The sequence below is a fragment of the Mus musculus genome, chromosome 1 (genome assembly GCF_000001635.26).
Source record: "Mus musculus strain C57BL/6J chromosome 1, GRCm38.p6 C57BL/6J".
Lineage (NCBI taxonomy): Eukaryota > Metazoa > Chordata > Mammalia > Rodentia > Muridae > Mus > Mus musculus.
The window spans coordinates 99,013,939-99,021,704 of NC_000067.6; the positions used below are offsets into that span (position 1 = coordinate 99,013,939).

At 38.8% G+C, this 7,766-nt stretch overlaps 1 pseudogene; it reads left to right on the top strand.

Annotated features, from left to right (window-relative positions):
* The first annotated feature begins 3,427 nt into the window (after positions 1 to 3,427).
* Gm23434 lies at positions 3,428 to 3,525 on the top strand (annotated as a pseudogene).
* Positions 3,526 to 7,766: the final 4,241 nt, after the last annotated feature.

Genomic DNA, 7,766 nt, shown 5'->3' on the forward strand with positions numbered 1-7,766 from the left:
TTAGACTGAGCATAGGGTCCCCAATAGAGGAGCTAGAGAAAGAACCCAAGGAGCTGAAGAGATTTGCAGCCCCATAGGAGGAACAACAATATGAACTAACCAGAGCTCCCAGGGACTAAACCACCAAGCAAAGAGTAAACATGGAGGGACCCATGGCTCCAGTCACATATGTAGCAGAGGATGGTCTTGTGGGACATCAATGGGAGGAGAGGCCATTGGTCCTGTGAAGGCTTGATGCCCCAGAGTAGGGAAATACCATTACATGGAAGAGGGATTGGGTGGTTTAGTGAGCAGGGAGAGTGGAAATGAGATGGGGGGCAGTTGGAGGAGAAATGAGGAAAGGAATAAAACTTGAAATGTAAATAAAGGAAATATCTAATTTATAAAAGAACTTACTCGTTGACTCATTAAATTTTTTATTTGAGAAATAAATTATGGAAATCATATCTTATTTTTCATAGAGTTTTACCAAAGGCATTTCCTCTGTTTTGAAATCATTTTTACCATTAAAGTGTGAAAAAATATAATGCTAAATATCAGCATTTGAAGAATATATTTTAATACCTTCTTCAATTAAGTACTGTGCAATCATCATAATTTATGCTTTAGAATAATGGATCAAAATGTAAATAAATTATTTTAATCACTAATAATGTGGATATTCAGTTGGAATTACCAAGAATTACACTGATCCTGAAGCTAAGGGGATACCTCTGTGGATAAAGGTACTCAATATACAAGGATGAAGACTTGAGTTTGAATACAGTTCTGTGCATACCATGAGATTCTATCTCAAAATGATGATTGGAGCCTTATACAGAAAGACATTGTATGCCTTCTTCTATCATCTGGTCACAGACACACACACACACACACACACACACACACACACACACACACACACACACACGTACACGTACACACATGTGTGAGAGAGAAACAGAAACACAGAGTGACAAAGAAAGAGAGAAATGTAAATAAAGCATTTAAAATTACTAAGACTAGTCACCACATTCTATAGAGCATGAGTCATTTGGATTTTAGTCTGATAATACATTTTTTTCTTTTGGACATTTTTTTAGTAAGTCTTCAACTGAAACATGACTTTGATTGTCTTAGGACCTTTACATATTACTTTTATTGCAACTCATTTTATAAATAATTGTCATAACAATGATTATTGCTCTGCACAAGATGATGCTACATGCATTCTTGGGAAACTGTAACTACCTCCATTTGCCCAAATGGTATAGGTTGGAATTAGTGGGTCAACAAGCATAGTCATGCAACCTCATTTAAGAAACAATACTTAAAACCACTATGTTGTGCTATATAAGCCTATTATAAAGTGGGGAATGAGAAATTCTCAAGTTAAAGAAATAAAGATAAGCCATGAACATTTATAAAGTTCAATGAATGATGCTCATATAATGAAACAGCAAAGGGAATTGAACACACCACAAAACAGATGTTAGAAGGTTAGAGTGACTTTTTTCTTTTTTCCATTTTATAGATAACTATAAATATTGTATGTTTATATGAAAATATAGGTTTTTAATATTCACATCAAAATATGTATTCTTGAATATGAACATATGTATGGGGACATATGTGCATGTCTCTGTGTGTGTGTGTGTGTGTGTGTATGTATGTATGTATGTATGTATCTATCTATCTATCTATCTATCTATCTATCTATCTATGTATATGAAGGTAGAGAGATGGCTTAGTGATTAATGAAGCTTGCTATTCTTTCTGATAATCATAATTGAATTCCTAACACCCATGTAAACTAACTGACAATTTTCTGTAACTCCAACTCCACAGGGTCTGATGGCTTCTATAGATTCCCAGGGCATATAAACCAAGGTGCACATTCACAAAGCTATGCACACTTACAAAAAAAATAGAAACAAATATGTTTAGAAAAACAAGTATAGGGAATTTATTAATTTTTAGATATTGAAAAAAATGTTTTTAATATCTAATTGTATATAATATGTACATGTAGAGAGAATATGCTATGCATATGAGTAGTGTAAGTCAAAATATTTAACATCTTTATTACATTGTATTCTTTTGAGATGAAGGAGAGGCATGGATATGAATCTCAAAACCCTGAAAATTGGGGCTAAGAAGATGAGCCAGTAAAGAAAGAACTTCTCCACAAGCACGAGTTCCTGAGTTTGCTCCTCAGTAATCACTGTTTTTAAAACTAGGTATGACAACATGACTAGAAATAGGCAATGTTCTGAACGATGCCTGGTCAGCCATTATGCCAAGTTTCAGGCAAATGAGTGAACTGTGTCAAAAACCAAGTTAGATAGTATGCAAAGAATGAAAGCTGAAGCTGACTTTGACCTCCACATGAATGTATATACAAACTAGCAAATTTACATGTGTCTGCACACGAATGATCATACACACATTCATGCCCACAAGAACAAAAACTTCAAACTGTGCCCTGTGATTTCAGTTAGAAACTGTTCTGTTGATAAGACTTCCCTGGGAGAAATGAAGAGAGGGGACCACTGAACTCTCCACATGCTGTGTGCTCTGAAGGCAACTATGTTTTCAGAAGAAATTGATTGTGGCGCATAGTGTATTATTAACATCCCCTCTAACATCAGAAAGCATTTCCTCCTACTCAGTCTTTGATAACTATGGATTTTAGGCATGCCTGGAAGATGTTGGCCTTCTTCTATCATCTGCTCAGCCTCTAAGGTCCATCAAGCCACATTTTGCCTCCATTATGTCCAAATGAAAGAACTATTTCAGGCAGAACTTTTACAAACAGCTGAAGCCAGGATCAATGTTCTGTAACCAGCAAAGTTGAGAAGCCTCTGGGTACATGATTTTCCCTTTTATTTGCAGGACTCATGTAGAGTTTGCTTTCTCAGTTTTCTTTATAAGAAACCTCCTGTTCCACAATGTTTTCAAAATTAATTTTGACCTTTTGGCAAGATTTTAATTTTACACTCCACAGTTGATACTCGTTCAACAATGTATTCTTTTGATTCATGACTTATTTTAGAAAAGAGCATCATCTTGGCCAATATAAGTATTTACTCCATGCTAATTGCATTGACACTGTTCACTGGGGCAAGAGGCTGGTCAAAGGAAGTAGCACTAGTCCATGCAGCTACATGGCTTTGGAATGACCCTGTATTGATTATTTTGTTGCTGCTAATTGACATTTACATGTGTAGTTTTACCTTCTTTGTACACTTGGAATTCTGCCTATCCCATCTGATTCTCATTTCCATGTGTGCATACAATACGGTGACATCAATATTGAGAGCAATTTTGCTAGGGTCAATGCAAAGTTCTGAGTAGAATAAATACAGCCCATATTGACTGATTATGTGGTATTTCTTTAAATTGTTTAGAAATGTGTCATTAGTATATAACCACTAAGAAACTATGTTGTCACTTCAGTAACACTTCTACTAACATTGGAATGATACAGAGAAGATAAGCATATATGAGAATGAAGCATAACTTTTTGAAGCACCCATAATTTTGTAAAGAAAATAAAAAACCAACGACATCATGAATTTTACAAGCAAATGGATTGAACTAGAAAATATCATCCTTAGTCATGTAACACAGACCCAAAATGACATGCATGATGTAATGGTTTGTATATGTTTGGCCCAGGGAGTGGTACTATTAGGAGTTATAGCCTTGTTAGAGTAGTTGTATCACTGTTGGCATGTTCTAGCTGCCTGGAAGACAGTCTTCTAGAATCCTCCAGTTGAAGATAAAAAGCTTTCAGCTACTCCTGCACCACGCCTGCCTGGATGCTGCCATGGTCCTGGCTTGATGATAATGGAGTGAAATTCTGAACCTGTAATCCATCCCCAATTAAATGTTGTGCTTAGAAGAGTTGCCTTGGTCATGGTGTCTGTTCACTGAAGTAAAACCCTATGACAGAAGTTGGTACCGGGTTTCAAAGTATGTGGATTTTAGGACTTTGTATCTGGAAAGCAGTGGGATCCTTTAATTGGGGCTTAATGTTCTATCCTAGTAGGAATATAGAAATCCTTCTTGCTGAGAGTGATTTAAAGTCTTTAGACCTTGATCAAGAGGTTTCAGTAGAGAAGAATGTTAGAATGTGATGTACAGAATTTTTTTTGTGCTATTTTGGTGAATAATATGACTGATTATTGCCATTGTCTGGGGAGCTTGCCTTAGGCTAAAGTGAAGAGATTTTGATTAATTTCTTTGAAAAGGAAAGTCTTGAGACAGCCTGGTATAAATTCTGTTCTATGGTTATTAATGATTACTCTTATGGAGAGCTTTCTGAACAAGCATAGCAAATGTAGAAAAGGAAACTACAAACTATATCATTCAAGTATTAAAGGGGCACCAGGAATTGAAATTGAGATGAATCCTGTGTTCAAGGATATTAAATTGAATTAAGAATGTAATGATGTTGGGGCAAGATCCCACCCAGCTTAATTTAGGTCCAGAATGATAATTTAAGCCTTTAATTCCAGGAGGGAAAGGAAAGCCGCTCTCTGAGTTCAAGGCCAGCCTGATACAGAGCAAGTTCCAAGTAGAGAAAAACTTAAATCCAGGCATGATGGACTATATCTTTAATCACAGAGCTTAGAAGACAAGTATAGATATATCTAAGTTCAAAGTCTATCTACAGAGCAAGCTCCAGGACAGCCAAGCATAGATAGCAAAGGAGTTGGAAAACAGAAAGCTGGTGATGACATAATATTACATGTTCCAGGCCCAGAAAGCATTAGAACTCAATTGCTTTTGCCATTTTACTCTAGCTGCATAGTCAAGACGAGAAGGAGACTACTGGGACAATTGATGAATATTAGCTGGATCAAAGAAGTTAATGGAAGAAGAGCCCAACTTCACTAAGGTGAAATCTGATAAGTGTTTTCTGAGAGCACAAATGGTATACCTTGTGGTGCAGCTGTACTTGGTAACATGTAAGAGTCACCCAGGGTTTGAAGACATGAAGTGTCCTGAAAAGCATCTGGGACTTGGCCCTAAGAGGGGCCATAGAAGGCCATTGGTGAAGGTACAGCATCGGTTGCCATTGACAGCCCAGGACTGAAGTGGTTATGCAAAGAAGCTGGGGTTTGGAACTACAAGGAGAGCCTATGAGAATATATTGATGAAGTCTAGTTGCAGCAGAAGACCACAGCATATTGGAGATGACAGTACCATGGTAGGACCCCAAGAGCAGCAGCACAACAGAGACAACCAGAGCCTAGAGTGGTACAAAGAGCAGAACTGGAGAAGTGATATAAGCCCATTTTAGGAGCCCAGAAGATCATTTGTGGATTTCATACATTGGAACAAGAAGCTGTAATTGTGAAGTTGCCTTGTAGATGACCAAGATGTTTATGATGCCTGAGCTGTGGGATATCTGCTGAGGAAAGCTGCTAACAGGGAGTGGAACCAGCCCAGGAGAAAGATGTTTGCTGCAGTAATAAAGATGAAAAAGAAGTTGGAGATCTGAAGAACAGTTTGAAATCAGACATGTAGCTGCAGTTTGGAGTTTACCAAGCTGCTTTCTGTCTTACTTTGGGGATGACAGTTAAACGATTGGGCAAATCTCAGAAGAGACTTTGAACTTTGGACCTTTAACATTGTTGACACTGCTATAGACTATGGGGGACTTTAGAAGTTGTACTAAATGTACCTTTTATTTTGCTATTATGTTCTCCATAGACTCATGAGTTTGAACAATCCTATGGAGCCCAGGTAGTGGAATGTGATGGTTTTAATATATTTGTTGTATTGGGTTTTTCACTGTGGGCCTGGGCTTTAGTATCCTTGTCCAAGCTGCCTCCAAACCAGTCTTCCCCTAGTAGCCTTCTCATAAAGATGTAGAACTCTCAGCTCTACCTGCACCATGCCTGCCTGGATGCTGCCATTCTCCTGGCTTGATGATAATGGACTGAACCTCTGAATCTGTAAGCCATCTCCAATTAATTGTTGTCCTTATGAGAGTTGTCTTGCTTATGTGTCTATTCACAGCAGTGACTAAAACACATAGTATATACTCATAGATTATTGGATATTAACCACAATAATAACCAAAATACCGAACACTCATGATATACCCAACAGACCCAAAGAAGTTAAACAAGAAGGAAGGCCAAGCAAGAATATTTGAATAACACTTAGAAGAGGGAACATGTTACTCATGAAAGGCAGAAGAAGGGCCCGAAGTGGGTTGGGGAGGGGAAAGGGTGAGAATGGGGCAGGTAGGATCAGGTTTGCAGAGAGACAGAGGACAGACTGAGGCTGCCAGGAGAATGAATGGCAATCTGCAGCTGCTGGGGATAGGAGAAATCTTTAGGAAGTCTCAGAGACCTGGGATGGGGGAGGCTCTCAGGAGTAAATGTGGTTGATCTTAGCCAAGATGCCTAATAGTAGGGACATGGAAGCTGAAGAGGCCACCACCTATTCCCAGACATGGATACCAGTGGAGGGATAAGGATACCAACCTACCCACAAAACTTTAGACCCAAGTTTTTTTCCTGTCTAAAATATTTGCAGGGACAAAGATAGAATAGAAAAGGAAGGAATAGGCAAGCAATAATTACCTCAACTTTAATCCAATCCCTTGGGAAAATACTAATCCCTGACAGTATCAATAATTCTCTTATGCCTACAGGCCGAAACATAGCATAACTGTCCTCTCAAAGACTCTATCCAGCATAGATGCAGATACCCACAGCTAAATATTGGATAGATGCCAGGTACAATTTGGAAAAGTAGGATGAAGGACTGAAAGCTCTGAAATCCCACAGGAAGAACCAACAGGGTCAACTAACCTCGACCTCTGGGAGCTCTCAGAAAATGAGATACCATCTAAAGGACATATGTGGGCTTGAAAGATGCCCCTGGCACATATGTAGCAGATTTGCTGCTAGACATCCATTTGGAAACCCAACAACTAAAGTGGAGACTATCTCTAAAGCTGTACGCTGACTGTTTTATCAGCTCCTCAACAGAGCTGCCTTATCTGACCTTATTCAAAGAGGAAAGGACACACCTGCCCTAGCAGAGACTTGATACCCCAGGTAGGAGGATTTTGAGGGGACTCTGTCTAAGAGGAGAAGAGGAAGGAGTATTGGGAATTGTCTCTGTGGTGGTTTGAATATGCCTAGCCAGGAAGTAGCACTAGTTGAATGTGTGGCCTTGGAGTAGGTGTGATTTTGTTAGATTAGGTATGCCACTGTGGGTGGTGGTTTTAAAACCCTTATCCCACCTGCATGGAAGCCAGTCTTCTCCTATATATATATATATATATATATATATATATATATATGCTTTTAGAACAAGATGTAGAACTCTCAGCTCCTCCTATACCATGCTGCCATGTTCCCAGCTTGATAATAGTGAACTGAGCCTCTGAGCCTATAAGCTATTCCCAATTAAATGTTGTCCTCATAAGAGTTAGCTTGGTCATGGTGTCTGTTCACAACAGTAAGTCCCCCAGTTAGTATCTGCGAGGTGGGCCTGGGAGGGGGCAATGTTTGAAATAAGTAAATAAAATTATTTTTTCTTAAGAAAAAAAAAAGAAAAAAAGAAAGTTCTGGATGGGAGCCAAGTATAGTAGCCTACATCTGTTATTCAGGCACTGATGAGGGTGGGGCTTGAAGTTTTTGTGATGTTGAGACAATCTTCAAGAAGGAGAGTGGGCTGGGGTAATGGCTCTTGCAGAGGACCAACTTTCATTTCTTGGGCCTATGTCAAGTAGCTCAGGACAACCCGCTGACATG